Source organism: Trachymyrmex cornetzi, unplaced genomic scaffold (genome assembly GCF_001594075.2).
Source record: "Trachymyrmex cornetzi isolate Tcor2-1 unplaced genomic scaffold, Tcor1.1 scaffold708, whole genome shotgun sequence".
Taxonomy (NCBI): Eukaryota; Metazoa; Arthropoda; class Insecta; order Hymenoptera; family Formicidae; genus Trachymyrmex; species Trachymyrmex cornetzi.
In genome coordinates, this window is record NW_017300035.1 from 31,212 (window position 1) to 36,383 (window position 5,172).

A 5,172-nucleotide genomic window follows, 5' to 3' on the forward strand; every position below is an offset into this window, starting at 1 on the left:
GTAATAGATAATATGTACAATCTTGAATATCAATATATTTTTTAGAATGAACATTGATCTATATTAATTGATTTATTGAGAAAAAGAGTCACGATTGTTACTAATTAGGATATTTATTAGGGATGTACCGGATCGTAAAATTACCGGATACCGGATATGGGATATCCGGACAGAATGTAACATTGGATATTCGGTATCCGATCGGATATCCTAGAAGGCAATTTCTTCGAGTCGGATCTTCGATATTTTCCGGATATCCGATCGGATTCCGAGAAAGTGTCTTCTGAAAAAAAAGCCATAGAGAAAAGGATTGTAACTTTATAACAATGTATAAGATATTATAGCATCGTGCATATGCATACTTATTTCTAGAATATTTGTATAAGAAAAAATCAACAATTTAATGATATCAAATTTCAACCGGATATATTCCCGCATATTAATGATATCCGGCTGTCCGGTCGGATAGTAAAAAGTGCCGTGTAATACCGGATACCGGATACTTTCGAGATATCCTGTGCATCCCTAATATTTATTATTAATTACTATATTGTATTATATATAGTGTAGGAGAACAAAAGAAATAGATCGATAAATATATAATTGCGATTTATCAGTCGATAATCGATTATTATCGAGATGTTGTATTCGGAAAGGACAACGTATTGTAGAGAATGCAAATAATGAATGGAGTCCGAAAAGAGTCACGACAAAGTGCAGAGTAAAAATATACAAGTCGAAGTAAGAGTTTTTTCCGAGGAGAGCAAATTTAAAGACAATTACGAGTTTGATTTAAACGACCAGTTTGGTTTAAGAGATTTCTCGTGAGATAATACTCAAAATTGTAACATCCCAATAACGATAATTATAATTCACAAACGTGAAGTAAAATTCGCTCTACATGTATTGTAAGATTATTTGAATGATATAATAAATTCTTTTAAATTATCCGTTCTTAATCATCCACATCAAATCGTTTCCTTTTAATTATCGAAAATATCTTAATTAAATCCTACAAAATTTTGGGGGCTCGTGCCGTGACATATGAGAGTCGTTAAAAATTCTCGGACATTTCAAAAGTGAGGTACGCTGTAATGGACAAAGGGACGCCCGCAAATAAAAGAGGTAAACCTAGCTGTGTATATATGTGCGCGTATGACTATTTAGAGCATAGATAATCGGTAATAGAGAGACAATAACATATAAAGACAGTACGATATAATAGCAGTTACGGGCAAAGTGATACGTATAATTTGTGCGCGACGAACTATATTAGTTTATTAGACAATATTAGAGATCTGAATAAATATACGGTGGAAACGCTCAAGGAACTATTAAGGCAACGAACTCTTGCTACGTCGGGGACAAAGAAACGAATTAATCGCACGACTGATGGAGGATGATCCGAGCGGCGAATGGATATACAACGACGATGATGAGTCTCGCGATCAGTGCAACGACGCGAAGAGTGTTTCGCAAGCCGGTTCTTCAAATATACAAGATGAAGCCGCATGGCAGTTAGAAATCGAATTGTATGTAGGCGCCGAGCACATGAGCGTAATCATTTCTTGATGGGCAAGACCGAGGTCTTGGTGAGGAGCAACTAGAACTCGAATTTGCGGCAGAGTCAAGGAAGTCATGCATAACTGCATTGCATGCATTCTGGCCAAGAGGAAGCAAGGGAAACAAAAATGTTTCCTACATCCCATCGAGAAAGGGAGTGTTCCTCTGGACACGCTATATGTGGATCATTTGGGATCACTGCCATCAACGAAGAAGTCTTATAAAGCACATACTCGTGGTCGTCGATGCCTTTTCGAAACTTATATGGCTGCACACCACAAAACCTACGTTTACTTAGGAGATATTGGCGCGCTTAAGGAGGCAGGCAGCTATCTTCTGCAACCCGCGACACTTCGTTTCTGACAGAGTTACCGCTTTTTCGTCGAACGAGTTGAGAGAGAGAATTTTTTGCCGAGCAGAAAATATTAAACATATCCTGATCACGGGAGTATAGAGAAGGGACAGACAGGTTGAGCGGATAAATAGGACGCTTATACCGTTGCTGACCAAGTTGGCTTCTCCAAAGTCGCACGAATGGTACAAGTACGTTGATATCGTGCTATAATATTTGAATGTTATGTCACATAGAAGCACTGGAGCATCTCCGTTCCGTGTACTTCTGATGGATCCACGGTTGAAGGATTGTCCAGAGATCAAGGAGGCGCTGAAGAAGGAGCTGCTTGTGTCTTTTCAGGATGCTCAGGAGGAGCTGCGAGCCGAGGTTAGGGAGAACATTGTAAAAATTCAACAGAAGAACAAGCAAACTTTCGACAGAAGACGGAAGGAAGCTAGGGATTATTACAAGGGTAACTGGTCGTCAGCGTAAATCGAGTAAGCGTATTCAGCAGGGTTTAGGGCTGAAACTTGCTGACAAATACTTAGGGCTGTATGATATTATAGGGATTATAAGAAATTAAAGATATATAATTCGAAAAATTGGCGAGTTTCTATCCAGACAACTTCGGTCGACTATATAAAGCCGTGGACGGAAGCAATGACAACTTTTTCAAAGGCGAGGACGAGATTTGCGAGTGAGGGCGTCCATGGAGTTGTAGGAGAATAAAAGAAATAGATCGATAAATAATCGCGAATTATCAGTCGACAATCGATTATTATCGAGATATTGCGATTGTATTCGGAAAGGACATATTGTAGAAAACGCGGGTAATGAGCGGAGTCCGAAAAGAGCCACGACAGAGTACGGAATAAAAACATACGAGTCAAAGTAAGAGTTTTTTTTGAGTTCGCGAGATGAGTTTAAAGATAAAGATAATTACGATTCCGATTTAAACGACGAGTTTGATTTAAGACATTTCCTGTGACGTGAGATGATACTCAAAACTGTAACATTTCGATATTGATAATTGTAATTCGCAGACATGAAATGAAATTTGCTTTACATGTGTTGTAAGATAATTTGAACGACGTAATAAATTCTTTTAAATCATTCGTTATTAACCACATCAAATCGTTTTCTTTTAATTATTGAATATATCTTATATTAATTTAATTTATATTTCTTGTTATGATACGATCTTTAGGCATACGTAGTATTATTGTGGCGTTAGATATGCACATAATATTGTATTAGATAGTTTTAAATGGCGCTACTGATTTCCTTTTCGATTGTCATGCTTGTTTCTTACTTCCGTGTTTTCTTTATAATAGTTTTTATGTTAAATATAATACGTCCTCTATTGTATAAAGAGTTAAATTTATTACTCTCAAATTGCGTGGACACTTATAAAATTTACAACATTCGGTTATGGGTCCAGTTATTCTATAATGTTACATTGAGGAGATGGCTGATGCTTTAATTTCTACGAACTCTCTTCCTATCGCGAAGCTTCGTGGGAGAGATAACTACGCAACATGGAAGATCGCAGTTGAAAATTTGTTAAACTTACCATAGACGGATTGTGGTAAGCAGTACTTGATACGAAGGCGAATGCAGACAAAGTAGCGAAGACAAAAACCAAGATCATTCTGAGTGTAGATAAAACTCTATATGTATATGTGGCAAAAATAGTCACTGTGAAAGATGCGTGGAAAAATCTAAAATATGCATTCGAGAATATCGGGCTTATTCGGAAAGTCGAGTTAATGTGCAAAATGATTACTATTCGATTAGAGAACTAATACAATGGATAGGTAAATGAGATAATGTCAACTACGCATCAACCGTCAGCAATCGGTTTTTAATGGCTAGGAACAATTCTATTGGCTGGCTTTCCCGAACATTTCCAACCTATGATTATGGCGCTGGAGAATTCAGGGATGCCAAACTGGCAATTCTATAAAAATAAAACTGCTTCAAGAGTCGAGCTGCTTCAAGAAATCGAAGTCGATCGATGCTGTCACGTAAAACGGCAGGCGAGGAGTGCGAAGTTGAAAATTAAAACTAAGCTCGTTAAATGCTGGACCGAGAAGAAAAAGAGAAGAAGAAACTAGAACGGGAGAAGTGAAAAATAGAAAGCGCTACGAAGACAGCGTTAATCTGCCGTCAAACCGCAAGAAAAGGGGATTGGATTGTTGACTCCGCAGCGTTAGTTGCACATGTATGCAAAAGTTCCCAATAAGGAACTTTTCGATTCTTTCGTGCAATTGGACGAATCGAAGGTAATAGTTGTGGACAATACAACTTTGCAAGCTGAGTGAAAGGGAACAGTAACAGCATCTATTTTTGTTTGCGGTAAAAGAAGCGATATTGTTGTACTGGACGTACTCTACGTTCCGGACCTCAGTGTAAATTTGCTACCAGTGCGAAAAATAACCGAAAAGGGTTATAAGTGAATTTTAAAGAACAAACATGCGAAATTGTGCACTGTGACAGTAAAGTTGTTGCTGTTGCTGAGCTGATGAATCCCTCTATAGATTAATTCAACTAGAGGACATTGCCTGTAGTTGCAAAACTATTACAAACCAACTTTGGCATAAACGGCTTGGACATTTGAACAGGTTGGGTATGAAACACTTGCGTGACAATTGTGCGTTTGGTATAGATTTCGATGACTTGGACAGTGATCCATGTCAAGTCTACCAGATATGTAAATACGAAACCGGAATTTACCAATAGATGGCCATAGCTGTCAATGTAGTTGCCGTCAGATCGCGTCATTGATGCCATTTCCTTGTTCTGATATCTGACAATGATTTTCAACTCACAACAATACAAGTTTCATACAACAGTATAGTTTGTAATAGCGTTGAACATGTCGAATTTTGTGCCTGGAAACTACGATTTGAGGACAGCATTGATTTTCTGTTACCATTTGAAGAAAACTGCTGCAGAATCGCATCGAATGCTTGTCGAAGCTTACGGTGAGCATGCTCTTGGTAAATCACAGTGCTTTGAGTGGTTTAAAAAATTCAAAAGTGACGATTTTGACGTGAGAAGCGAAGAACGTGGGAAACCACCGAAAAAGTTTGAAGACAGCGAATTGCAAGCATTGTTGGATGAGGATGACGCTCAAACTCAACAACAACTCGCAGATCAATTGAATGTGACACGAGAAGCCGTCTCCATACGTTTGAAATCCATGGGAAAGATCCAGAAGATGGGAAAATGGGTTCCACATGAACTGAATGAAAGACAGCAGGAAAACCGAA